Below are 25,669 nucleotides of genomic sequence, written 5' to 3'. Positions count from 1 at the left end.
TTTATTCAATATCTACAAATGAATTGGAGAGAGACTTGGGTTCAATTTTAGTCCAGTTGTATTAAACATAACAAACTTGAATGTCACAACATTTTAAACAGACGTCAAAGTCAGTCTCTCTCTCTCTCTCTCTCTACGAATTGGGGAGTTAGCTATAAGTATCCTTGGCCAGGCCATGTTGCAGAAAACGTGGGAAGTGGTCGGGGCAGGGGAACAAAGACTTGGGGAGGAGCAACTAAAAGCAGCAGCAGGTGAGGGAGGGGTTACAGACCAAGAGTCCTGAATCATAAAAGGCTTTGTTTTTAAACTACATTTTAGTCTAAGATCAATCTTTAAAAAATCTAAAGTCAATTCTATTTCAAGTTCTACATCTCCAAAGAAAGTTTCAACATCACAGCAATATTCTAGGGGTGGTTTTTGAGGGTCTGAACTCTGTTTGACCCCAACCATGACCAGAACCTTCAGAGGGGTTGTGATCTATATATGAGGGCCTCTCATACCTCTGCATTGTGCTCGCTTTGGCAGCACATATACTAAAATTGGATCGATACAGAGAAGATTAGCATGGCCCCTGCGAAAGGATGACACGCAAATCCGTGAAGCGCTCCTTATTTTCCTCACACGTCGAGACACAGAGAAATTGGAACCAAACAGAGAAGATTGGGCGGTAGTGACCCGGGGGAATAAATGGTCCATTCCCCTCAGTCTAGTCTAAGGAGGAGGGGAAATGCTGGATGAGAGAAGCTCAGTCTACAGTAGAATGACAGGAAAATTTGTGAAGCCTTCCTTATTTTGAAATGGGGAGTGAGACAAGGTTGCAGCCTGAGACCAACTTATTCAACATGCAGACAAATAATTGTCGAGTTAGGCACGGTTGCAGTCTGAGTTCAACTTTATTCAAAGTTTAGAAATTAATTGGGGAGTGAGACAAGGTTGCACTCTGTTCCAACTTTATTCAATATCTACAAATGAATTGGAGAGAGACTTGGGTTCAATTTTAGTCCAGTTGTATTAAACATAACAAACTTGAATGTCACAACATTTTAAACAGACGTCAAAGTCTCAGTCTCAGGTCTCAGTCAGTCTCTCTCTCTCTCTCTCTACGAATTGGGGAGTTAGCTATAAGTATCCTTGGCCAGGCCATGTTGCAGAAAACGTGGGAAGTGGTCGGGGCAGGGGAACAAAGACTTGGGGAGGAGCAACTAAAAGCAGCAGCAGGTGAGGGAGGGGTTACAGACCAAGAGTCCTGAATCATAAAAGGCTTTGTTTTTAAACTACATTTTAGTCTAAGATCAATCTTTAAAAAATCTAAAGTCAATTCTATTTCAAGTTCTACATCTCCAAAGAAAGTTTCAACATCACAGCAATATTCTAGGGGTGGTTTTTGAGGGTCTGAACTCTGTTTGACCCCAACCATGACCAGAACCTTCAGAGGGGTTGTGATCTATATATGAGGGCCTCTCATACCTCTGCATTGTGCTCGCTTTGGCAGCACATATACTAAAATTGGATCGATACAGAGAAGATTAGCATGGCCCCTGCGAAAGGATGACACGCAAATCCGTGAAGCGCTCCTTATTTTCCTCACACGTCGAGACACAGAAATTGGAACCAAACAGAGAAGATTGGGCGGTAGTGACCCGGGGGGAATAAATGGTCCATTCCCCTCAGTCTAGTCTAAGGAGGAGGGGAAATGCTGGATGAGAGAAGCTCAGTCTACAGTAGAATGACAGGAAAATTTGTGAAGCCTTCCTTATTTTGAAATGGGGAGTGAGACAAGGTTGCAGCCTGAGACCAACTTATTCAACATGCAGACAAATAATTGTCGAGTTAGGCACGGTTGCAGTCTGAGTTCAACTTTATTCAAAGTTTAGAAATTAATTGGGGAGTGAGACAAGGTTGCACTCTGTTCCAACTTTATTCAATATCTACAAATGAATTGGAGAGAGACTTGGGTTCAATTTTAGTCCAGTTGTATTAAACATAACAAACTTGAATGTCACAACATTTTAAACAGACGTCAAAGTCAGTCTCTCTCTCTCTCTCTCTCTCTCTCTCTCTCTCTCTCTCTCTCTCTCTCTCTCTCTCTCTCTCTCTCTCTCTCTCTCTCTCTCTCTCTCTCTCTCTCTCTCTCTCTCTCTCTCTCTCTCTCTCTCGAATTGGGGAGTTAGCTATAAGTATCCTTGGCCAGGCCATGTTGCAGAAAACGTGGGAAGTGGTCGGGGCAGGGGAACAAAGACTTGGGGAGGAGCAACTAAAAGCAGCAGCAGGTGAGGGAGGGGTTACAGACCAAGAGTCCTGAATCATAAAAGGCTTTGTTTTTAAACTACATTTTAGTCTAAGATCAATCTTTAAAAAATCTAAAGTCAATTCTATTTCAAGTTCTACATCTCCAAAGAAAGTTTCAACATCACAGCAATATTCTAGGGGTGGTTTTTGAGGGTCTGAACTCTGTTTGACCCCAACCATGACCAGAACCTTCAGAGGGGTTGTGATCTATATATGAGGGCCTCTCATACCTCTGCATTGTGCTCGCTTTGGCAGCACATATACTAAAATTGGATCGATACAGAGAAGATTAGCATGGCCCCTGCGAAAGGATGACACGCAAATCCGTGAAGCGCTCCTTATTTTCCTCACACGTCGAGACACAGAGAAATTGGAACCAAACAGAGAAGATTGGGCGGTAGTGACCCGGGGGAATAAATGGTCCATTCCCCTCAGTCTAGTCTAAGGAGGAGGGGAAATGCTGGATGAGAGAAGCTCAGTCTACAGTAGAATGACAGGAAAATTTGTGAAGCCTTCCTTATTTTGAAATGGGGAGTGAGACAAGGTTGCAGCCTGAGACCAACTTATTCAACATGCAGACAAATAATTGTCGAGTTAGGCACGGTTGCAGTCTGAGTTCAACTTTATTCAAAGTTTAGAAATTAATTGGGGAGTGAGACAAGGTTGCACTCTGTTCCAACTTTATTCAATATCTACAAATGAATTGGAGAGAGACTTGGGTTCAATTTTAGTCCAGTTGTATTAAACATAACAAACTTGAATGTCACAACATTTTAAACAGACGTCAAAGTCAGTCTCAGTCTCTCTCTCTCTCTCTCTCTCTCTCGAATTGGGGAGTTAGCTATAAGTATCCTTGGCCAGGCCATGTTGCAGAAAACGTGGGAAGTGGTCGGGGCAGGGGAACAAAGACTTGGGGAGGAGCAACTAAAAGCAGCAGCAGGTGAGGGAGGGGTTACAGACCAAGAGTCCTGAATCATAAAAGGCTTTGTTTTTAAACTACATTTTAGTCTAAGATCAATCTTTAAAAAATCTAAAGTCAATTCTATTTCAAGTTCTACATCTCCAAAGAAAGTTTCAACATCACAGCAATATTCTAGGGGTGGTTTTTGAGGGTCTGAACTCTGTTTGACCCCAACCATGACCAGAACCTTCAGAGGGGTTGTGATCTATATATGAGGGCCTCTCATACCTCTGCATTGTGCTCGCTTTGGCAGCACATATACTAAAATTGGATCGATACAGAGAAGATTAGCATGGCCCCTGCGAAAGGATGACACGCAAATCCGTGAAGCGCTCCTTATTTTCCTCACACGTCGAGACACAGAGAAATTGGAACCAAACAGAGAAGATTGGGCGGTAGTGACCCGGGGGAATAAATGGTCCATTCCCCTCAGTCTAGTCTAAGGAGGAGGGGAAATGCTGGATGAGAGAAGCTCAGTCTACAGTAGAATGACAGGAAAATTTGTGAAGCCTTCCTTATTTTGAAATGGGGAGTGAGACAAGGTTGCAGCCTGAGACCAACTTATTCAACATGCAGACAAATAATTGTCGAGTTAGGCACGGTTGCAGTCTGAGTTCAACTTTATTCAAAGTTTAGAAATTAATTGGGGAGTGAGACAAGGTTGCACTCTGTTCCAACTTTATTCAATATCTACAAATGAATTGGAGAGAGACTTGGGTTCAATTTTAGTCCAGTTGTATTAAACATAACAAACTTGAATGTCACAACATTTTAAACAGACGTCAAAGTCTCAGTCTCTCTCTCTCTCTCTCTCTCTCTCTCTCTCTCTCTCTCTCTCTCTCTCTCTCTCTCTCTCTCTCTCTCTCTCTCTCTCTCTCTCTCTCTCTCTCTCTCTCTCTCTCTCTCTCTCTCTCTCTCTCTCTCTACGAATTGGGGAGTTAGCTATAAGTATCCTTGGCCAGGCCATGTTGCAGAAAACGTGGGAAGTGGTCGGGGCAGGGGAACAAAGACTTGGGGAGGAGCAACTAAAAGCAGCAGCAGGTGAGGGAGGGGTTACAGACCAAGAGTCCTGAATCATAAAAGGCTTTGTTTTTAAACTACATTTTAGTCTAAGATCAATCTTTAAAAAATCTAAAGTCAATTCTATTTCAAGTTCTACATCTCCAAAGAAAGTTTCAACATCACAGCAATATTCTAGGGGTGGTTTTTGAGGGTCTGAACTCTGTTTGACCCCAACCATGACCAGAACCTTCAGAGGGGTTGTGATCTATATATGAGGGCCTCTCATACCTCTGCATTGTGCTCGCTTTGGCAGCACATATACTAAAATTGGATCGATACAGAGAAGATTAGCATGGCCCCTGCGAAAGGATGACACGCAAATCCGTGAAGCGCTCCTTATTTTCCTCACACGTCGAGACACAGAGAAATTGGAACCAAACAGAGAAGATTGGGCGGTAGTGACCCGGGGGAATAAATGGTCCATTCCCCTCAGTCTAGTCTAAGGAGGAGGGGAAATGCTGGATGAGAGAAGCTCAGTCTACAGTAGAATGACAGGAAAATTTGTGAAGCCTTCCTTATTTTGAAATGGGGAGTGAGACAAGGTTGCAGCCTGAGACCAACTTATTCAACATGCAGACAAATAATTGTCGAGTTAGGCACGGTTGCAGTCTGAGTTCAACTTTATTCAAAGTTTAGAAATTAATTGGGGAGTGAGACAAGGTTGCACTCTGTTCCAACTTTATTCAATATCTACAAATGAATTGGAGAGAGACTTGGGTTCAATTTTAGTCCAGTTGTATTAAACATAACAAACTTGAATGTCACAACATTTTAAACAGACGTCAAAGTCAGTCTCTCTCTCTCTCTCTCTCTCTCTCTCTACGAATTGGGGAGTTAGCTATAAGTATCCTTGGCCAGGCCATGTTGCAGAAAACGTGGGAAGTGGTCGGGGCAGGGGAACAAAGACTTGGGGAGGAGCAACTAAAAGCAGCAGGTGAGGGAGGGGTTACAGACCAAGAGTCCTGAATCATAAAAGGCTTTGTTTTTAAACTACATTTTAGTCTAAGATCAATCTTTAAAAAATCTAAAGTCAATTCTATTTCAAGTTCTACATCTCCAAAGAAAGTTTCAACATCACAGCAATATTCTAGGGGTGGTTTTTGAGGGTCTGAACTCTGTTTGACCCCAACCATGACCAGAACCTTCAGAGGGGTTGTGATCTATATATGAGGGCCTCTCATACCTCTGCATTGTGCTCGCTTTGGCAGCACATATACTAAAATTGGATCGATACAGAGAAGATTAGCATGGCCCCTGCGAAAGGATGACACGCAAATCCGTGAAGCGCTCCTTATTTTCCTCACACGTCGAGACACAGAGAAATTGGAACCAAACAGAGAAGATTGGGCGGTAGTGACCCGGGGGAATAAATGGTCCATTCCCCTCAGTCTAGTCTAAGGAGGAGGGGAAATGCTGGATGAGAGAAGCTCAGTCTACAGTAGAATGACAGGAAAATTTGTGAAGCCTTCCTTATTTTGAAATGGGGAGTGAGACAAGGTTGCAGCCTGAGACCAACTTATTCAACATGCAGACAAATAATTGTCGAGTTAGGCACGGTTGCAGTCTGAGTTCAACTTTATTCAAAGTTTAGAAATGAATTGGGGAGTGAGACAAGGTTGCACTCTGTTCCAACTTTATTCAATATCTACAAATGAATTGGAGAGAGACTTGGGTTCAATTTTAGTCCAGTTGTATTAAACATAACAAACTTGAATGTCACAACATTTTAAACAGACGTCAAAGTCAGTCTCTCTCTCTCTCTCTCTCTCTCTCCTCTCTCTCCCTTGTCACTCTACGAATTGGGGAGTTAGCTATAAGTATCCTTGGCCAGGCCATGTTGCAGAAAACGTGGGAAGTGGTCGGGGCAGGGGAACAAAGACTTGGGGAGGAGCAACTAAAAGCAGCAGCAGGTGAGGGAGGGGTTACAGACCAAGAGTCCTGAATCATAAAAGGCTTTGTTTTTAAACTACATTTTAGTCTAAGATCAATCTTTAAAAAATCTAAAGTCAATTCTATTTCAAGTTCTACATCTCCAAAGAAAGTTTCAACATCACAGCAATATTCTAGGGGTGGTTTTTGAGGGTCTGAACTCTGTTTGACCCCAACCATGACCAGAACCTTCAGAGGGGTTGTGATCTATATATGAGGGCCTCTCATACCTCTGCATTGTGCTCGCTTTGGCAGCACATATACTAAAATTGGATCGATACAGAGAAGATTAGCATGGCCCCTGCGAAAGGATGACACGCAAATCCGTGAAGCGCTCCTTATTTTCCTCACACGTCGAGACACAGAGAAATTGGAACCAAACAGAGAAGATTGGGCGGTAGTGACCCGGGGGAATAAATGGTCCATTCCCCTCAGTCTAGTCTAAGGAGGAGGGGAAATGCTGGATGAGAGAAGCTCAGTCTACAGTAGAATGACAGGAAAATTTGTGAAGCCTTCCTTATTTTGAAATGGGGAGTGAGACAAGGTTGCAGCCTGAGACCAACTTATTCAACATGCAGACAAATAATTGTCGAGTTAGGCACGGTTGCAGTCTGAGTTCAACTTTATTCAAAGTTTAGAAATGAATTGGGGAGTGAGACAAGGTTGCACTCTGTTCCAACTTTATTCAATATCTACAAATGAATTGGAGAGAGACTTGGGTTCAATTTTAGTCCAGTTGTATTAAACATAACAAACTTGAATGTCACAACATTTTAAACAGACGTCAAAGTCAGTCTCTCTCTCTCTCTCTCTCTCTCTCTCTCTCTCTCTCTCTCTCTCTCTCTCTCTCTCTCTCTCTCTCTCTCTCTCTCTCTCTCTCTCTCTCTCTCTCTCTCTCTCTCTCTCTCTCTCTCTCTCTCTCTCTCTCTCTCTCTCTCTCTCTCTCTCTACGAATTGGGGAGTTAGCTATAAGTATCCTTGGCCAGGCCATGTTGCAGAAAACGTGGGAAGTGGTCGGGGCAGGGGAACAAAGACTTGGGGAGGAGCAACTAAAAGCAGCAGGTGAGGGAGGGGTTACAGACCAAGAGTCCTGAATCATAAAAGGCTTTGTTTTTAAACTACATTTTAGTCTAAGATCAATCTTTAAAAAATCTAAAGTCAATTCTATTTCAAGTTCTACATCTCCAAAGAAAGTTTCAACATCACAGCAATATTCTAGGGGTGGTTTTTGAGGGTCTGAACTCTGTTTGACCCCAACCATGACCAGAACCTTCAGAGGGGTTGTGATCTATATATGAGGGCCTCTCATACCTCTGCATTGTGCTCGCTTTGGCAGCACATATACTAAAATTGGATCGATACAGAGAAGATTAGCATGGCCCCTGCGAAAGGATGACACGCAAATCCGTGAAGCGCTCCTTATTTTCCTCACACGTCGAGACACAGAGAAATTGGAACCAAACAGAGAAGATTCGGCGGTAGTGACCCGGGGGAATAAATGGTCCATTCCCCTCAGTCTAGTCTAAGGAGGAGGGGAAATGCTGGATGAGAGAAGCTCAGTCTACAGTAGAATGACAGGAAAATTTGTGAAGCCTTCCTTATTTTGAAATGGGGAGTGAGACAAGGTTGCAGCCTGAGACCAACTTATTCAACATGCAGACAAATAATTGTCGAGTTAGGCACGGTTGCAGTCTGAGTTCAACTTTATTCAAAGTTTAGAAATGAATTGGGGAGTGAGACAAGGTTGCACTCTGTTCCAACTTTATTCAATATCTACAAATGAATTGGAGAGAGACTTGGGTTCAATTTTAGTCCAGTTGTATTAAACATAACAAACTTGAATGTCACAACATTTTAAACAGACGTCAAAGTCAGTCTCTCTCTCTCTCTCTCTCTCTCTCTCTACGAATTGGGGAGTTAGCTATAAGTATCCTTGGCCAGGCCATGTTGCAGAAAACGTGGGAAGTGGTCGGGGCAGGGGAACAAAGACTTGGGGAGGAGCAACTAAAAGCAGCAGCAGGTGAGGGAGGGGTTACAGACCAAGAGTCCTGAATCATAAAAGGCTTTGTTTTTAAACTACATTTTAGTCTAAGATCAATCTTTAAAAAATCTAAAGTCAATTCTATTTCAAGTTCTACATCTCCAAAGAAAGTTTCAACATCACAGCAATATTCTAGGGGTGGTTTTTGAGGGTCTGAACTCTGTTTGACCCCAACCATGACCAGAACCTTCAGAGGGGTTGTGATCTATATATGAGGGCCTCTCATACCTCTGCATTGTGCTCGCTTTGGCAGCACATATACTAAAATTGGATCGATACAGAGAAGATTAGCATGGCCCCTGCGAAAGGATGACACGCAAATCCGTGAAGCGCTCCTTATTTTCCTCACACGTTGAGAAAGAGAAATTGGAACCAAACAGAGAAGATTCGGCGGTAGTGACCCGGGGGAATAAATTGTCCATTCCCCTCAGTCTAGTCTAAGGAGGAGGGGAAATGCTGGATGAGAGAAGCTCAGTCTACAGTAGAATGACAGGAAAATTTGTGAAGCCTTCCTTATTTTGAAATGGGGAGTGAGACAAGGTTGCAGCCTGAGACCAACTTATTCAACATGCAGACAAATAATTGTCGAGTTAGGCACGGTTGCAGTCTGAGTTCAACTTTATTCAAAGTTTAGAAATGAATTGGGGAGTGAGACAAGGTTGCACTCTGTTCCAACTTTATTCAATATCTACAAATGAATTGGAGAGAGACTTGGGTTCAATTTTAGTCCAGTTGTATTAAAACATAACAAACTTGAATGTCACAACATTTTAAACAGACGTCAAAGTCAGTCTCTCTCTCTCTCTCTCTCTCTCTACGAATTGGGGAGTTAGCTATAAGTATCCTTGGCCAGGCCATGTTGCAGAAAACGTGGGAAGTGGTCGGGGCAGGGGAACAAAGACTTGGGGAGGAGCAACTAAAAGCAGCAGGTGAGGGAGGGGTTACAGACCAAGAGTCCTGAATCATAAAAGGCTTTGTTTTTAAACTACATTTTAGTCTAAGATCAATCTTTAAAAAATCTAAAGTCAATTCTATTTCAAGTTCTACATCTCCAAAGAAAGTTTCAACATCACAGCAATATTCTAGGGGTGGTTTTTGAGGGTCTGAACTCTGTTTGACCCCAACCATGACCAGAACCTTCAGAGGGGTTGTGATCTATATATGAGGGCCTCTCATACCTCTGCATTGTGCTCGCTTTGGCAGCACATATACTAAAATTGGATCGATACAGAGAAGATTAGCATGGCCCCTGCGAAAGGATGACACGCAAATCCGTGAAGCGCTCCTTATTTTCCTCACACGTTGAGAACAGAGAAATTGGAACCAAACAGAGAAGATTGGGCGGTAGTGACCCGGGGGAATAAATGGTCCATTCCCCTCAGTCTAGTCTAAGGAGGAGGGGAAATGCTGGATGAGAGAAGCTCAGTCTACAGTAGAATGACAGGAAAATTTGTGAAGCCTTCCTTATTTTGAAATGGGGAGTGAGACAAGGTTGCAGCCTGAGACCAACTTATTCAACATGCAGACAAATAATTGTCGAGTTAGGCACGGTTGCAGTCTGAGTTCAACTTTATTCAAAGTTTAGAAATTAATTGGGGAGTGAGACAAGGTTGCACTCTGTTCCAACTTTATTCAATATCTACAAATGAATTGGAGAGAGACTTGGGTTCAATTTTAGTCCAGTTGTATTAAACATAACAAACTTGAATGTCACAACATTTTAAACAGACGTCAAAGTCTCTCTCTCTCTCTCTCTCTCAGTCTCTCTCAGTCTCTCTCTCTCTCTCTCTCTACGAATTGGGGAGTTAGCTATAAGTATCCTTGGCCAGGCCATGTTGCAGAAAACGTGGGAAGTGGTCGGGGCAGGGGAACAAAGACTTGGGGAGGAGCAACTAAAAGCAGCAGGTGAGGGAGGGGTTACAGACCAAGAGTCCTGAATCATAAAAGGCTTTGTTTTTAAACTACATTTTAGTCTAAGATCAATCTTTAAAAAATCTAAAGTCAATTCTATTTCAAGTTCTACATCTCCAAAGAAAGTTTCAACATCACAGCAATATTCTAGGGGTGGTTTTTGAGGGTCTGAACTCTGTTTGACCCCAACCATGACCAGAACCTTCAGAGGGGTTGTGATCTATATATGAGGGCCTCTCATACCTCTGCATTGTGCTCGCTTTGGCAGCACATATACTAAAATTGGATCGATACAGAGAAGATTAGCATGGCCCCTGCGAAAGGATGACACGCAAATCCGTGAAGCGCTCCTTATTTTCCTCACACGTAGAGAAATTGGAACCAAACAGAGAAGATTGGGCGGTAGTGACCCGGGGGAATAAATGGTCCATTCCCCTCAGTCTAGTCTAAGGAGGAGGGGAAATGCTGGATGAGAGAAGCTCAGTCTACAGTAGAATGACAGGAAAATTTGTGAAGCCTTCCTTATTTTGAAATGGGGAGTGAGACAAGGTTGCAGCCTGAGACCAACTTATTCAACATGCAGACAAATAATTGTCGAGTTAGGCACGGTTGCAGTCTGAGTTCAACTTTATTCAAAGTTTAGAAATGAATTGGGGAGTGAGACAAGGTTGCACTCTGTTCCAACTTTATTCAATATCTACAAATGAATTGGAGAGAGACTTGGGTTCAATTTTAGTCCAGTTGTATTAAACATAACAAACTTGAATGTCACAACATTTTAAACAGACGTCAAAGTCAGTCTCTCTCTCTCTCTCTCTCTCTCTCTCTCTCTCTCTCTCTCTCTCTCTCTCTCTCTCTCTCTCTCTCTCTCTCTCTCTCTCTCTCTCTCTACGAATTGGGGAGTTAGCTATAAGTATCCTTGGCCAGGCCATGTTGCAGAAAACGTGGGAAGTGGTCGGGGCAGGGGAACAAAGACTTGGGGAGGAGCAACTAAAAGCAGCAGGTGAGGGAGGGGTTACAGACCAAGAGTCCTGAATCATAAAAGGCTTTGTTTTTAAACTACATTTTAGTCTAAGATCAATCTTTAAAAAATCTAAAGTCAATTCTATTTCAAGTTCTACATCTCCAAAGAAAGTTTCAACATCACAGCAATATTCTAGGGGTGGTTTTTGAGGGTCTGAACTCTGTTTGACCCCAACCATGACCAGAACCTTCAGAGGGGTTGTGATCTATATATGAGGGCCTCTCATACCTCTGCATTGTGCTCGCTTTGGCAGCACATATACTAAAATTGGATCGATACAGAGAAGATTAGCATGGCCCCTGCGAAAGGATGACACGCAAATCCGTGAAGCGCTCCTTATTTTCCTCACACGTCGAGAGAAATTGGAACCAAACAGAGAAGATTCGGGCGGTAGTGACCCGGGGGAATAAATTGTCCATTCCCCTCAGTCTAGTCTAAGGAGGAGGGGAAATGCTGGATGAGAGAAGCTCAGTCTACAGTAGAATGACAGGAAAATTTGTGAAGCCTTCCTTATTTTGAAATGGGGGAGTGAGACAAGGTTGCAGCCTGAGACCAACTTATTCAACATGCAGACAAATAATTGTCGAGTTAGGCACGGTTGCAGTCTGAGTTCAACTTTATTCAAAGTTTAGAAATGAATTGGGGAGTGAGACAAGGTTGCACTCTGTTCCAACTTTATTCAATATCTACAAATGAATTGGAGAGAGACTTGGGTTCAATTTTAGTCCAGTTGTATTAAACATAACAAACTTGAATGTCACAACATTTTAAACAGACGTCAAAGTCAGTCTCAGTCTCTCTCTCTCTCTCTCTCTACGAATTGGGGAGTTAGCTATAAGTATCCTTGGCCAGGCCATGTTGCAGAAAACGTGGGAAGTGGTCGGGGCAGGGGAACAAAGACTTGGGGAGGAGCAACTAAAAGCAGCAGGTGAGGGAGGGGTTACAGACCAAGAGTCCTGAATCATAAAAGGCTTTGTTTTTAAACTACATTTTAGTCTAAGATCAATCTTTAAAAAATCTAAAGTCAATTCTATTTCAAGTTCTACATCTCCAAAGAAAGTTTCAACATCACAGCAATATTCTAGGGGTGGTTTTTGAGGGTCTGAACTCTGTTTGACCCCAACCATGACCAGAACCTTCAGAGGGGTTGTGATCTATATATGAGGGCCTCTCATACCTCTGCATTGTGCTCGCTTTGGCAGCACATATACTAAAATTGGATCGATACAGAGAAGATTAGCATGGCCCCTGCGAAAGGATGACACGCAAATCCGTGAAGCGCTCCTTATTTTCCTCACACGTAGACACAGAGAAATTGGAACCAAACAGAGAAGATTCGGCGGTAGTGACCCGGGGGAATAAATTGTCCATTCCCCTCAGTCTAGTCTAAGGAGGAGGGGAAATGCTGGATGAGAGAAGCTCAGTCTACAGTAGAATGACAGGAAAATTTGTGAAGCCTTCCTTATTTTGAAATGGGGAGTGAGACAAGGTTGCAGCCTGAGACCAACTTATTCAACATGCAGACAAATAATTGTCGAGTTAGGCACGGTTGCAGTCTGAGTTCAACTTTATTCAAAGTTTAGAAATGAATTGGGGAGTGAGACAAGGTTGCACTCTGTTCCAACTTTATTCAATATCTACAAATGAATTGGAGAGAGACTTGGGTTCAATTTTAGTCCAGTTGTATTAAACATAACAAACTTGAATGTCACAACATTTTAAACAGACGTCAAAGTCAGTCTCTCTCTCTCTCTCTCTCTACGAATTGGGGAGTTAGCTATAAGTATCCTTGGCCAGGCCATGTTGCAGAAAACGTGGGAAGTGGTCGGGGCAGGGGAACAAAGACTTGGGGAGGAGCAACTAAAAGCAGCAGGTGAGGGAGGGGTTACAGACCAAGAGTCCTGAATCATAAAAGGCTTTGTTTTTAAACTACATTTTAGTCTAAGATCAATCTTTAAAAAATCTAAAGTCAATTCTATTTCAAGTTCTACATCTCCAAAGAAAGTTTCAACATCACAGCAATATTCTAGGGGTGGTTTTTGAGGGTCTGAACTCTGTTTGACCCCAACCATGACCAGAACCTTCAGAGGGGTTGTGATCTATATATGAGGGCCTCTCATACCTCTGCATTGTGCTCGCTTTGGCAGCACATATACTAAAATTGGATCGATACAGAGAAGATTAGCATGGCCCCTGCGAAAGGATGACACGCAAATCCGTGAAGCGCTCCTTATTTTCCTCACACGTCACACAGAGAAATTGGAACCAAACAGAGAAGATTCGGCGGTAGTGACCCGGGGGAATAAATGGTCCATTCCCCTCAGTCTAGTCTAAGGAGGAGGGGAAATGCTGGATGAGAGAAGCTCAGTCTACAGTAGAATGACAGGAAAATTTGTGAAGCCTTCCTTATTTTGAAATGGGGAGTGAGACAAGGTTGCAGCCTGAGACCAACTTATTCAACATGCAGACAAATAATTGTCGAGTTAGGCACGGTTGCAGTCTGAGTTCAACTTTATTCAAAGTTTAGAAATGAATTGGGGAGTGAGACAAGGTTGCACTCTGTTCCAACTTTATTCAATATCTACAAATGAATTGGAGAGAGACTTGGGTTCAATTTTAGTCCAGTTGTATTAAACATAACAAACTTGAATGTCACAACATTTTAAACAGACGTCAAAGTCAGTCTCTCTCTCTCTCTCTCTCTCTCTCTCTACGAATTGGGGAGTTAGCTATAAGTATCCTTGGCCAGGCCATGTTGCAGAAAACGTGGGAAGTGGTCGGGGCAGGGGAACAAAGACTTGGGGAGGAGCAACTAAAAGCAGCAGGTGAGGGAGGGGTTACAGACCAAGAGTCCTGAATCATAAAAGGCTTTGTTTTTAAACTACATTTTAGTCTAAGATCAATCTTTAAAAAATCTAAAGTCAATTCTATTTCAAGTTCTACATCTCCAAAGAAAGTTTCAACATCACAGCAATATTCTAGGGGTGGTTTTTGAGGGTCTGAACTCTGTTTGACCCCAACCATGACCAGAACCTTCAGAGGGGTTGTGATCTATATATGAGGGCCTCTCATACCTCTGCATTGTGCTCGCTTTGGCAGCACATATACTAAAATTGGATCGATACAGAGAAGATTAGCATGGCCCCTGCGAAAGGATGACACGCAAATCCGTGAAGCGCTCCTTATTTTCCTCACACGTTGAGAAATTGGAACCAAACAGAGAAGATTCGGCGGTAGTGACCCGGGGGAATAAATTGTCCATTCCCCTCAGTCTAGTCTAAGGAGGAGGGGAAATGCTGGATGAGAGAAGCTCAGTCTACAGTAGAATGACAGGAAAATTTGTGAAGCCTTCCTTATTTTGAAATGGGGAGTGAGACAAGGTTGCAGCCTGAGACCAACTTATTCAACATGCAGACAAATAATTGTCGAGTTAGGCACGGTTGCAGTCTGAGTTCAACTTTATTCAAAGTTTAGAAATGAATTGGGGAGTGAGACAAGGTTGCACTCTGTTCCAACTTTATTCAATATCTACAAATGAATTGGAGAGAGACTTGGGTTCAATTTTAGTCCAGTTGTATTAAACATAACAAACTTGAATGTCACAACATTTTAAACAGACGTCAAAGTCAGTCTCTCTCTCTCTCTCTCTCTCTCTCTACGAATTGGGGAGTTAGCTATAAGTATCCTTGGCCAGGCCATGTTGCAGAAAACGTGGGAAGTGGTCGGGGCAGGGGAACAAAGACTTGGGGAGGAGCAACTAAAAGCAGCAGGTGAGGGAGGGGTTACAGACCAAGAGTCCTGAATCATAAAAGGCTTTGTTTTTAAACTACATTTTAGTCTAAGATCAATCTTTAAAAAATCTAAAGTCAATTCTATTTCAAGTTCTACATCTCCAAAGAAAGTTTCAACATCACAGCAATATTCTAGGGGTGGTTTTTGAGGGTCTGAACTCTGTTTGACCCCAACCATGACCAGAACCTTCAGAGGGGTTGTGATCTATATATGAGGGCCTCTCATACCTCTGCATTGTGCTCGCTTTGGCAGCACATATACTAAAATTGGATCGATACAGAGAAGATTAGCATGGCCCCTGCGAAAGGATGACACGCAAATCCGTGAAGCGCTCCTTATTTTCCTCACACGTCGAGACACAGAGAAATGGAACCAAACAGAGAAGATTGGGCGGTAGTGACCCGGGGGAATAAATGGTCCATTCCCCTCAGTCTAGTCTAAGGAGGAGGGGAAATGCTGGATGAGAGAAGCTCAGTCTACAGTAGAATGACAGGAAAATTTGTGAAGCCTTCCTTATTTTGAAATGGGGAGTGAGACAAGGTTGCAGCCTGAGACCAACTTATTCAACATGCAGACAAATAATTGTCGAGTTAGGCACGGTTGCAGTCTGAGTTCAACTTTATTCAAAGTTTAGAAATGAATTGGGGAGTGAGACAAGGTTGCACTCTGTTCCAACTTTATTCAATATCTACAAATGAATTGGAGAGAGACTTGGGTTCAATTTTAGTCCAGTTGTATTAAACATAACAAACTTGAATGTCACAACATTTTAAACAGACGTCAAAGTCAGTCTCTCTCTCTCTCTCTCTCTCTCTCTCTCTCTCTCTCTCTCTCTCTCTCTCTCTCTCTCTCTCTCTCTCTCTCTCTCTCTCTCTCTCTCTCTCTCTCTCTCTCTCTCTCTCTCTCTCTCTCTCTCTCTCTCTCTCTACGAATTGGGGAGTTAGCTATAAGTATCCTTGGCCAGGCCATGTTGCAGAAAACGTGGGAAGTGGTCGGGGCAGGGGAACAAAGACTTGGGGAGGAGCAACTAAAAGCAGCAGGTGAGGGAGGGGTTACAGACCAAGAGTCCTGAATCATAAAAGGCTTTGTTTTTAAACTACATTTTAGTCTAAGATCAATCTTTAAAAAATCTAAAGTCAATTCTATTTCAAGTTCTACATCTCCAAAGAAAGTTTCAACATCACAGCAATATTCTAGGGGTGGTTTTTGAGGGTCTGAACTCTGTTTGACCCCAACCATGACCAGAACCTTCAGAGGGGTTGTGATCTATATATGAGGGCCTCTCATACCTCTGCATTGTGCTCGCTTTGGCAGCACATATACTAAAATTGGATCGATACAGAGAAGATTAGCATGGCCCCTGCGAAAGGATGACACGCAAATCCGTGAAGCGCTCCTTATTTTCCTCACACGTCGAGACACAGAGAAATGGAACCAAACAGAGAAGATTGGGCGGTAGTGACCCGGGGGGAATAAATGGTCCATTCCCCTCAGTCTAGTCTAAGGAGGAGGGGAAATGCTGGATGAGAGAAGCTCAGTCTACAGTAGAATGACAGGAAAATTTGTGAAGCCTTCCTTATTTTGAAATGGGGAGTGAGACAAGGTTGCAGCCTGAGACCAACTTATTCAACATGCAGACAAATAATTGTCGAGTTAGGCACGGTTGCAGTCTGAGTTCAACTTTATTCAAAGTTTAGAAATGAATTGGGGAGTGAGACAAGGTTGCACTCTGTTCCAACTTTATTCAATATCTACAAATGAATTGGAGAGAGACTTGGGTTCAATTTTAGTCCAGTTGTATTAAACATAACAAACTTGAATGTCACAACATTTTAAACAGACGTCAAAGTCAGTCTCTCTCTCTCTCTCTCTACGAATTGGGGAGTTAGCTATAAGTATCCTTGGCCAGGCCATGTTGCAGAAAACGTGGGAAGTGGTCGGGGCAGGGGAACAAAGACTTGGGGAGGAGCAACTAAAAGCAGCAGGTGAGGGAGGGGTTACAGACCAAGAGTCCTGAATCATAAAAGGCTTTGTTTTTAAACTACATTTTAGTCTAAGATCAATCTTTAAAAAATCTAAAGTCAATTCTATTTCAAGTTCTACATCTCCAAAGAAAGTTTCAACATCACAGCAATATTCTAGGGGTGGTTTTTGAGGGTCTGAACTCTGTTTGACCCCAACCATGACCAGAACCTTCAGAGGGGTTGTGATCTATATATGAGGGCCTCTCATACCTCTGCATTGTGCTCGCTTTGGCAGCACATATACTAAAATTGGATCGATACAGAGAAGATTAGCATGGCCCCTGCGAAAGGATGACACGCAAATCCGTGAAGCGCTCCTTATTTTCCTCACACGTCGAGAAAGAGAAATTGGAACCAAACAGAGAAGATTGGGCGGTAGTGACCCGGGGGAATAAATGGTCCATTCCCCTCAGTCTAGTCTAAGGAGGAGGGGAAATGCTGGATGAGAGAAGCTCAGTCTACAGTAGAATGACAGGAAAATTTGTGAAGCCTTCCTTATTTTGAAATGGGGAGTGAGACAAGGTTGCAGCCTGAGACCAACTTATTCAACATGCAGACAAATAATTGTCGAGTTAGGCACGGTTGCAGTCTGAGTTCAACTTTATTCAAAGTTTAGAAATGAATTGGGGAGTGAGACAAGGTTGCACTCTGTTCCAACTTTATTCAATATCTACAAATGAATTGGAGAGAGACTTGGGTTCAATTTTAGTCCAGTTGTATTAAACATAACAAACTTGAATGTCACAACATTTTAAACAGACGTCAAAGTCAGTCTCTCTCTCTCTCTCTCTCTACGTCTCAGTCTCTCTCTCTCTCTCTCTCTCTCTCTCTCTCTCTCTCTCTCTCTCTCTCTCTCTCTCTCTCTCTCTCTCTCTCTCTCTCTCTCTCTCTCTCTCTCTCTCTAATTGGGGAGTTAGCTATAAGTATCCTTGGCCAGGCCATGTTGCAGAAAACGTGGGAAGTGGTCGGGGCAGGGGAACAAAGACTTGGGGAGGAGCAACTAAAAGCAGCAGGTGAGGGAGGGGTTACAGACCAAGAGTCCTGAATCATAAAAGGCTTTGTTTTTAAACTACATTTTAGTCTAAGATCAATCTTTAAAAAATCTAAAGTCAATTCTATTTCAAGTTCTACATCTCCAAAGAAAGTTTCAACATCACAGCAATATTCTAGGGGTGGTTTTTGAGGGTCTGAACTCTGTTTGACCCCAACCATGACCAGAACCTTCAGAGGGGTTGTGATCTATATATGAGGGCCTCTCATACCTCTGCATTGTGCTCGCTTTGGCAGCACATATACTAAAATTGGATCGATACAGAGAAGATTAGCATGGCCCCTGCGAAAGGATGACACGCAAATCCGTGAAGCGCTCCTTATTTTCCTCACACGTCGAGACACAGAGAAATTGGAACCAAACAGAGAAGATTGGGCGGTAGTGACCCGGGGGAATAAATTGTCCATTCCCCTCAGTCTAGTCTAAGGAGGAGGGGAAATGCTGGATGAGAGAAGCTCAGTCTACAGTAGAATGACAGGAAAATTTGTGAAGCCTTCCTTATTTTGAAATGGGGAGTGAGACAAGGTTGCAGCCTGAGACCAACTTATTCAACATGCAGACAAATAATTGTCGAGTTAGGCACGGTTGCAGTCTGAGTTCAACTTTATTCAAAGTTTAGAAATGAATTGGGGAGTGAGACAAGGTTGCACTCTGTTCCAACTTTATTCAATATCTACAAATGAATTGGAGAGAGACTTGGGTTCAATTTTAGTCCAGTTGTATTAAACATAACAAACTTGAATGTCACAACATTTTAAACAGACGTCAAAGTCAGTCTCTCTCTCTCTCTCTCTCTACGAATTGGGGAGTTAGCTATAAGTATCCTTGGCCAGGCCATGTTGCAGAAAACGTGGGAAGTGGTCGGGGCAGGGGAACAAAGACTTGGGGAGGAGCAACTAAAAGCAGCAGGTGAGGGAGGGGTTACAGACCAAGAGTCCTGAATCATAAAAGGCTTTGTTTTTAAACTACATTTTAGTCTAAGATCAATCTTTAAAAAATCTAAAGTCAATTCTATTTCAAGTTCTACATCTCCAAAGAAAGTTTCAACATCACAGCAATATTCTAGGGGTGGTTTTTGAGGGTCTGAACTCTGTTTGACCCCAACCATGACCAGAACCTTCAGAGGGGTTGTGATCTATATATGAGGGCCTCTCATACCTCTGCATTGTGCTCGCTTTGGCAGCACATATACTAAAATTGGATCGATACAGAGAAGATTAGCATGGCCCCTGCGAAAGGATGACACGCAAATCCGTGAAGCGCTCCTTATTTTCCTCACACGTTGAGAAATTGGAACCAAACAGAGAAGATTCGGCGGTAGTGACCCGGGGGAATAAATTGTCCATTCCCCTCAGTCTAGTCTAAGGAGGAGGGGAAATGCTGGATGAGAGAAGCTCAGTCTACAGTAAAATGACAGGAAAATTTGTGAAGCCTTCCTTATTTTGAAATGGGGAGTGAGACAAGGTTGCAGCCTGAGACCAACTTATTCAACATGCAGACAAATAATTGTCGAGTTAGGCACGGTTGCAGTCTGAGTTCAACTTTATTCAAAGTTTAGAAATGAATTGGGGAGTGAGACAAGGTTGCACTCTGTTCCAACTTTATTCAATATCTACAAATGAATTGGAGAGAGACTTGGGTTCAATTTTAGTCCAGTTGTATTAAACATAACAAACTTGAATGTCACAACATTTTAAACAGACGTCAAAGTCAGTCTCTCTCTCTCTCTCTCTACGAATTGGGGAGTTAGCTATAAGTATCCTTGGCCAGGCCATGTTGCAGAAAACGTGGGAAGTGGTCGGGGCAGGGGAACAAAGACTTGGGGAGGAGCAACTAAAAGCAGCAGGTGAGGGAGGGGTTACAGACCAAGAGTCCTGAATCATAAAAGGCTTTGTTTTTAAACTACATTTTAGTCTAAGATCAATCTTTAAAAAATCTAAAGTCAATTCTATTTCAAGTTCTACATCTCCAAAGAAAGTTTCAACATCACAGCAATATTCTAGGGGTGGTTTTTGAGGGTCTGAACTCTGTTTGACCCCAACCATGACCAGAACCTTCAGAGGGGTTGTGATCTATATATGAGGGCCTCTCATACCTCTGCATTGTGCTCGCTTTGGCAGCACATATACTAAAATTGGATCGATACAGAGAAGATTAGCATGGCCCCTGCGAAAGGATGACACGCAAATCCGTGAAGCGCTCCTTATTTTCCTCACACGTCGAGACACAGAGAAATTGGAACCAAACAGAGAAGATTGGGCGGTAGTGACCCGGGGGAATAAATGGTCCATTCCCCTCAGTCTAGTCTAAGGAGGAGGGGAAATGCTGGATGAGAGAAGCTCAGTCTACAGTAAAATGACAGGAAAATTTGTGAAGCCTTCCTTATTTTGAAATGGGGAGTGAGACAAGGTTGCAGCCTGAGACCAACTTATTCAACATGCAGACAAATAATTGTCGAGTTAGGCACGGTTGCAGTCTGAGTTCAACTTTATTCAAAGTTTAGAAATGAATTGGGGAGTGAGACAAGGTTGCACTCTGTTCCAACTTTATTCAATATCTACAAATGAATTGGAGAGAGACTTGGGTTCAATTTTAGTCCAGTTGTATTAAACATAACAAACTTGAATGTCACAACATTTTAAACAGACGTCAAAGTCAGTCTCTCTCTCTCTCTCTCTCTCTCTACGAATTGGGGAGTTAGCTATAAGTATCCTTGGCCAGGCCATGTTGCAGAAAACGTGGGAAGTGGTCGGGGCAGGGGAACAAAGACTTGGGGAGGAGCAACTAAAAGCAGCAGGTGAGGGAGGGGTTACAGACCAAGAGTCCTGAATCATAAAAGGCTTTGTTTTTAAACTACATTTTAGTCTAAGATCAATCTTTAAAAAATCTAAAGTCAATTCTATTTCAAGTTCTACATCTCCAAAGAAAGTTTCAACATCACAGCAATATTCTAGGGGTGGTTTTTGAGGGTCTGAACTCTGTTTGACCCCAACCATGACCAGAACCTTCAGAGGGGTTGTGATCTATATATGAGGGCCTCTCATACCTCTGCATTGTGCTCGCTTTGGCAGCACATATACTAAAATTGGATCGATACAGAGAAGATTAGCATGGCCCCTGCGAAAGGATGACACGCAAATCCGTGAAGCGCTCCTTATTTTCCTCACACGTTGAGAAATTGGAACCAAACAGAGAAGATTCGGCGGTAGTGACCCGGGGGGAATAAATGGTCCATTCCCCTCAGTCTAGTCTAAGGAGGAGGGGAAATGCTGGATGAGAGAAGCTCAGTCTACAGTAAAATGACAGGAAAATTTGTGAAGCCTTCCTTATTTTGAAATGGGGGAGTGAGACAAGGTTGCAGCCTGAGACCAACTTATTCAACATGCAGACAAATAATTGTCGAGTTAGGCACGGTTGCAGTCTGAGTTCAACTTTATTCAAAGTTTAGAAATGAATTGGGGAGTGAGACAAGGTTGCACTCTGTTCCAACTTTATTCAATATCTACAAATGAATTGGAGAGAGACTTGGGTTCAATTTTAGTCCAGTTGTATTAAACATAACAAACTTGAATGTCACAACATTTTAAACAGACGTCAAAGTCAGTCTCTCTCTCTCTCTCTCTCTCTCTCTCTCTCTCTCTCTCTCTCTCTCTCTCTCTCTCTCTCTCTCTCTCTCTCTCTCTCTCTCTCTCTCTCTCTCTCTCTCTCTCTCTCTCTACGAATTGGGGAGTTAGCTATAAGTATCCTTGGCCAGGCCATGTTGCAGAAAACGTGGGAAGTGGTCGGGGCAGGGGAACAAAGATTTGGGGAGGAGCAACTAAAAGCAGCAGGTGAGGGAGGGGTTACAGACCAAGAGTCCTGAATCATAAAAGGCTTTGTTTTTAAACTACATTTTAGTCTAAGATCAATCTTTAAAAAATCTAAAGTCAATTCTATTTCAAGTTCTACATCTCCAAAGAAAGTTTCAACATCACAGCAATATTCTAGGGGTGGTTTTTGAGGGTCTGAACTCTGTTTGACCCCAACCATGACCAGAACCTTCAGAGGGGTTGTGATCTATATATGAGGGCCTCTCATACCTCTGCATTGTGCTCGCTTTGGCAGCACATATACTAAAATTGGATCGATACAGAGAAGATTAGCATGGCCCCTGCGAAAGGATGACACGCAAATCCGTGAAGCGCTCCTTATTTTCCTCACACGTTGAGAAATTGGAACCAAACAGAGAAGATTCGGCGGTAGTGACCCGGGGGGAATAAATTGTCCATTCCCCTCAGTCTAGTCTAAGGAGGAGGGGAAATGCTGGATGAGAGAAGCTCAGTCTACAGTAGAATGACAGGAAAATTTGTGAAGCCTTCCTTATTTTGAAATGGGGGAGTGAGACAAGGTTGCAGCCTGAGACCAACTTATTCAACATGCAGACAAATAATTGTCGAGTTAGGCACGGTTGCAGTCTGAGTTCAACTTTATTCAAAGTTTAGAAATGAATTGGGGAGTGAGACAAGGTTGCACTCTGTTCCAACTTTATTCAATATCTACAAATGAATTGGAGAGAGACTTGGGTTCAATTTTAGTCCAGTTGTATTAAACATAACAAACTTGAATGTCACAACATTTTAAACAGACGTCAAAGTCAGTCTCTCTCTCTCTCTCTCTACGAATTGGGGAGTTAGCTATAAGTATCCTTGGCCAGGCCATGTTGCAGAAAACGTGGGAAGTGGTCGGGGCAGGGGAACAAAGATTTGGGGAGGAGCAACTAAAAGCAGCAGGTGAGGGAGGGGTTACAGACCAAGAGTCCTGAATCATAAAAGGCTTTGTTTTAAAACTACATTTTAGTCTAAGATCAATCTTTAAAAAATCTAAAGTCAATTCTATTTCAAGTTCTACATCTCCAAAGAAAGTTTCAACATCACAGCAATATTCTAGGGGTGGTTTTTGAGGGTCTGAACTCTGTTTGACCCCAACCATGACCAGAACCTTCAGAGGGGTTGTGATCTATATATGAGGGCCTCTCATACCTCTGCATTGTGCTCGCTTTGGCAGCACATATACTAAAATTGGATTGATACAGAGAAGATTAGCATGGACCCTGCGAAAGGATGACACGCAAATCCGTGAAGCGCTCCTTATTTTCCTCACACGTCGAGACACAGAGAAATTGGAACCAAACAGAGAAGATTGGGCGGTAGTGACCCGGGGGGAATAAATGGTCCATTCCCCTCAGTCTAGTCTAAGGAGGAGGGGAAATGCTGGATGAGAGAAGCTCAGTCTACAGTAGAATGACAGGAAAATTTGTGAAGCCTTCCTTATTTTGAAATGGGGGAGTGAGACAAGGTTGCAGCCTGAGACCAACTTATTCAACATGCAGACAAATAATTGTCGAGTTAGGCACGGTTGCAGTCTGAGTTCAACTTTATTCAAAGTTTAGAAATGAATTGGGGAGTGAGACAAGGTTGCACTCTGTTCCAACTTTATTCAATATCTACAAATGAATTGGAGAGAGACTTGGGTTCAATTTTAGTCCAGTTGTATTAAACATAACAAACTTGAATGTCACAACATTTTAAACAGACGTCAAAGTCAGTCTCTCTCTCTCTCTCTCTCTCTCTCTCTCTCTCTCTCTCTCTCTCTCTCTCTCTCTCTCTCTCTCTCTCTCTCTCTCTCTCTCTCGAATTGGGGAGTTAGCTATAAGTATCCTTGGCCAGGCCATGTTGCAGAAAACGTGGGAAGTGGTCGGGGCAGGGGAACAAAGATTTGGGGAGGAGCAACTAAAAGCAGCAGGTGAGGGAGGGGTTACAGACCAAGAGTCCTGAATCATAAAAGGCTTTGTTTTAAAACTACATTTTAGTCTAAGATCAATCTTTAAAAAATCTAAAGTCAATTCTATTTCAAGTTCTACATCTCCAAAGAAAGTTTCAACATCACAGCAATATTCTAGGGGTGGTTTTTGAGGGTCTGAACTCTGTTTGACCCCAACCATGACCAGAACCTTCAGAGGGGTTGTGATCTATATATGAGGGCCTCTCATACCTCTGCATTGTGCTCGCTTTGGCAGCACATATACTAAAATTGGATCGATACAGAGAAGATTAGCATGGCCCCTGCGAAAGGATGACACGCAAATCCGTGAAGCGCTCCTTATTTTCCTCACACGTTGAGAAATTGGAACCAAACAGAGAAGATTCGGCGGTAGTGACCCGGGGGAATAAATTGCCCATTCCCCTCAGTCTAGTCTAAGGAGGAGGGGAAATGCTGGATGAGAGAAGCTCAGTCTACAGTAAAATGACAGGAAAATTTGTGAAGCCTTCCTTATTTTGAAATGGGGAGTGAGACAAGGTTGCAGCCTGAGACCAACTTATTCAACATGCAGACAAATAATTGTCGAGTTAGGCACGGTTGCAGTCTGAGTTCAACTTTATTCAAAGTTTAGAAATGAATTGGGGAGTGAGACAAGGTTGCACTCTGTTCCAACTTTATTCAATATCTACAAATGAATTGGAGAGAGACTTGGGTTCAATTTTAGTCCAGTTGTATTAAACATAACAAACTTGAATGTCACAACATTTTAAACAGACGTCAAAGTCAGTCTCTCTCTCTCTCTCTCTAATTGGGGAGTTAGCTATAAGTATCCTTGGCCAGGCCATGTTGCAGAAAACGTGGGAAGTGGTCGGGGCAGGGGAACAAAGATTTGGGGAGGAGCAACTAAAAGCAGCAGGTGAGGGAGGGGTTACAGACCAAGAGTCCTGAATCATAAAAGGCTTTGTTTTTAAACTACATTTTAGTCTAAGATCAATCTTTAAAAAATCTAAAGTCAATTCTATTTCAAGTTCTACATCTCCAAAGAAAGTTTCAACATCACAGCAATATTCTAGGGGTGGTTTTTGAGGGTCTGAACTCTGTTTGACCCCAACCATGACCAGAACCTTCAGAGGGGTTGTGATCTATATATGAGGGCCTCTCATACCTCTGCATTGTGCTCGCTTTGGCAGCACATATACTAAAATTGGATCGATACAGAGAAGATTAGCATGGCCCCTGCGAAAGGATGACACGCAAATCCGTGAAGCGCTCCTTATTTTCCTCACACGTTGAGAAAGAGAAATTGGAACCAAACAGAGAAGATTCGGCGGTAGTGACCCGGGGGGAATAAATGGTCCATTCCCCTCAGTCTAGTCTAAGGAGGAGGGGAAATGCTGGATGAGAGAAGCTCAGTCTACAGTAGAATGACAGGAAAATTTGTGAAGCCTTCCTTATTTTGAAATGGGGAGTGAGACAAGGTTGCAGCCTGAGACCAACTTATTCAACATGCAGACAAATAATTGTCGAGTTAGGCACGGTTGCAGTCTGAGTTCAACTTTATTCAAAGTTTAGAAATGAATTGGGGAGTGAGACAAGGTTGCACTCTGTTCCAACTTTATTCAATATCTACAAATGAATTGGAGAGAGACTTGGGTTCAATTTTAGTCCAGTTGTATTAAACATAACAAACTTGAATGTCACAACATTTTAAACAGACGTCAAAGTCAGTCTCTCTCTCTCTCTCTCTCTACGAATTGGGGAGTTAGCTATAAGTATCCTTGGCCAG

At 42.8% G+C, this 25,669-nt stretch overlaps 26 non-coding genes across 26 annotated transcripts; all 26 read left to right on the top strand.

Moving 5' to 3' along the window:
- Positions 1-509: 509 nt before the first annotated feature.
- Positions 510-616, top strand: LOC135540493 (U6 spliceosomal RNA). The gene has a single exon (XR_010455786.1). It is a non-coding gene; the product is annotated as a U6 spliceosomal RNA (small nuclear RNA).
- An 860-nt stretch (positions 617-1,476) lies between these two features.
- Positions 1,477-1,583, top strand: LOC135540492 (U6 spliceosomal RNA). Its single transcript, XR_010455785.1, has one exon. It is a non-coding gene; the product is annotated as a U6 spliceosomal RNA (small nuclear RNA).
- A 945-nt stretch (positions 1,584-2,528) lies between these two features.
- LOC135540491 (U6 spliceosomal RNA) lies at positions 2,529-2,635 on the top strand. Its single transcript, XR_010455784.1, has one exon. It is a non-coding gene; the product is annotated as a U6 spliceosomal RNA (small nuclear RNA).
- An 852-nt stretch (positions 2,636-3,487) lies between these two features.
- On the top strand, positions 3,488-3,594 carry LOC135540490 (U6 spliceosomal RNA). The gene has a single exon (XR_010455783.1). It is a non-coding gene; the product is annotated as a U6 spliceosomal RNA (small nuclear RNA).
- Positions 3,595-4,549: 955 nt separating this feature from the next.
- Positions 4,550-4,656, top strand: LOC135540489 (U6 spliceosomal RNA). The gene has a single exon (XR_010455782.1). It is a non-coding gene; the product is annotated as a U6 spliceosomal RNA (small nuclear RNA).
- An 848-nt stretch (positions 4,657-5,504) lies between these two features.
- Positions 5,505-5,611, top strand: LOC135540488 (U6 spliceosomal RNA). Its single transcript, XR_010455781.1, has one exon. It is a non-coding gene; the product is annotated as a U6 spliceosomal RNA (small nuclear RNA).
- An 869-nt stretch (positions 5,612-6,480) lies between these two features.
- LOC135540487 (U6 spliceosomal RNA) lies at positions 6,481-6,587 on the top strand. Its single transcript, XR_010455780.1, has one exon. It is a non-coding gene; the product is annotated as a U6 spliceosomal RNA (small nuclear RNA).
- Positions 6,588-7,561: 974 nt separating this feature from the next.
- LOC135540486 (U6 spliceosomal RNA) lies at positions 7,562-7,668 on the top strand. The gene has a single exon (XR_010455779.1). It is a non-coding gene; the product is annotated as a U6 spliceosomal RNA (small nuclear RNA).
- Positions 7,669-8,519: 851 nt separating this feature from the next.
- Positions 8,520-8,626, top strand: LOC135540485 (U6 spliceosomal RNA). The gene has a single exon (XR_010455778.1). It is a non-coding gene; the product is annotated as a U6 spliceosomal RNA (small nuclear RNA).
- Positions 8,627-9,469: 843 nt separating this feature from the next.
- On the top strand, positions 9,470-9,576 carry LOC135540484 (U6 spliceosomal RNA). Its single transcript, XR_010455777.1, has one exon. It is a non-coding gene; the product is annotated as a U6 spliceosomal RNA (small nuclear RNA).
- Positions 9,577-10,445: 869 nt separating this feature from the next.
- Positions 10,446-10,552, top strand: LOC135540517 (U6 spliceosomal RNA). The gene has a single exon (XR_010455810.1). It is a non-coding gene; the product is annotated as a U6 spliceosomal RNA (small nuclear RNA).
- A 902-nt stretch (positions 10,553-11,454) lies between these two features.
- On the top strand, positions 11,455-11,561 carry LOC135540481 (U6 spliceosomal RNA). The gene has a single exon (XR_010455775.1). It is a non-coding gene; the product is annotated as a U6 spliceosomal RNA (small nuclear RNA).
- Positions 11,562-12,403: 842 nt separating this feature from the next.
- LOC135540515 (U6 spliceosomal RNA) lies at positions 12,404-12,510 on the top strand. The gene has a single exon (XR_010455808.1). It is a non-coding gene; the product is annotated as a U6 spliceosomal RNA (small nuclear RNA).
- Positions 12,511-13,348: 838 nt separating this feature from the next.
- LOC135540514 (U6 spliceosomal RNA) lies at positions 13,349-13,455 on the top strand. The gene has a single exon (XR_010455807.1). It is a non-coding gene; the product is annotated as a U6 spliceosomal RNA (small nuclear RNA).
- Positions 13,456-14,300: 845 nt separating this feature from the next.
- On the top strand, positions 14,301-14,407 carry LOC135540513 (U6 spliceosomal RNA). Its single transcript, XR_010455806.1, has one exon. It is a non-coding gene; the product is annotated as a U6 spliceosomal RNA (small nuclear RNA).
- An 838-nt stretch (positions 14,408-15,245) lies between these two features.
- LOC135540480 (U6 spliceosomal RNA) lies at positions 15,246-15,352 on the top strand. The gene has a single exon (XR_010455774.1). It is a non-coding gene; the product is annotated as a U6 spliceosomal RNA (small nuclear RNA).
- A 955-nt stretch (positions 15,353-16,307) lies between these two features.
- Positions 16,308-16,414, top strand: LOC135540479 (U6 spliceosomal RNA). The gene has a single exon (XR_010455773.1). It is a non-coding gene; the product is annotated as a U6 spliceosomal RNA (small nuclear RNA).
- Positions 16,415-17,252: 838 nt separating this feature from the next.
- LOC135540512 (U6 spliceosomal RNA) lies at positions 17,253-17,359 on the top strand. The gene has a single exon (XR_010455805.1). It is a non-coding gene; the product is annotated as a U6 spliceosomal RNA (small nuclear RNA).
- Positions 17,360-18,304: 945 nt separating this feature from the next.
- LOC135540478 (U6 spliceosomal RNA) lies at positions 18,305-18,411 on the top strand. Its single transcript, XR_010455772.1, has one exon. It is a non-coding gene; the product is annotated as a U6 spliceosomal RNA (small nuclear RNA).
- Positions 18,412-19,251: 840 nt separating this feature from the next.
- Positions 19,252-19,358, top strand: LOC135540477 (U6 spliceosomal RNA). Its single transcript, XR_010455771.1, has one exon. It is a non-coding gene; the product is annotated as a U6 spliceosomal RNA (small nuclear RNA).
- An 830-nt stretch (positions 19,359-20,188) lies between these two features.
- LOC135540511 (U6 spliceosomal RNA) lies at positions 20,189-20,295 on the top strand. Its single transcript, XR_010455804.1, has one exon. It is a non-coding gene; the product is annotated as a U6 spliceosomal RNA (small nuclear RNA).
- Positions 20,296-21,139: 844 nt separating this feature from the next.
- LOC135540510 (U6 spliceosomal RNA) lies at positions 21,140-21,246 on the top strand. The gene has a single exon (XR_010455803.1). It is a non-coding gene; the product is annotated as a U6 spliceosomal RNA (small nuclear RNA).
- Positions 21,247-22,172: 926 nt separating this feature from the next.
- Positions 22,173-22,279, top strand: LOC135540476 (U6 spliceosomal RNA). The gene has a single exon (XR_010455770.1). It is a non-coding gene; the product is annotated as a U6 spliceosomal RNA (small nuclear RNA).
- An 832-nt stretch (positions 22,280-23,111) lies between these two features.
- On the top strand, positions 23,112-23,218 carry LOC135540523 (U6 spliceosomal RNA). Its single transcript, XR_010455815.1, has one exon. It is a non-coding gene; the product is annotated as a U6 spliceosomal RNA (small nuclear RNA).
- Positions 23,219-24,123: 905 nt separating this feature from the next.
- Positions 24,124-24,230, top strand: LOC135540475 (U6 spliceosomal RNA). The gene has a single exon (XR_010455769.1). It is a non-coding gene; the product is annotated as a U6 spliceosomal RNA (small nuclear RNA).
- An 827-nt stretch (positions 24,231-25,057) lies between these two features.
- LOC135540474 (U6 spliceosomal RNA) lies at positions 25,058-25,164 on the top strand. Its single transcript, XR_010455768.1, has one exon. It is a non-coding gene; the product is annotated as a U6 spliceosomal RNA (small nuclear RNA).
- Positions 25,165-25,669: the final 505 nt, after the last annotated feature.

Source organism: Oncorhynchus masou, chromosome 5, assembly GCF_036934945.1.
Source record: "Oncorhynchus masou masou isolate Uvic2021 chromosome 5, UVic_Omas_1.1, whole genome shotgun sequence".
In the NCBI taxonomy this organism is placed as follows: Eukaryota; Metazoa; Chordata; class Actinopteri; order Salmoniformes; family Salmonidae; genus Oncorhynchus; species Oncorhynchus masou.
This window is presented reverse-complemented; position numbering and strand designations above follow the sequence as displayed.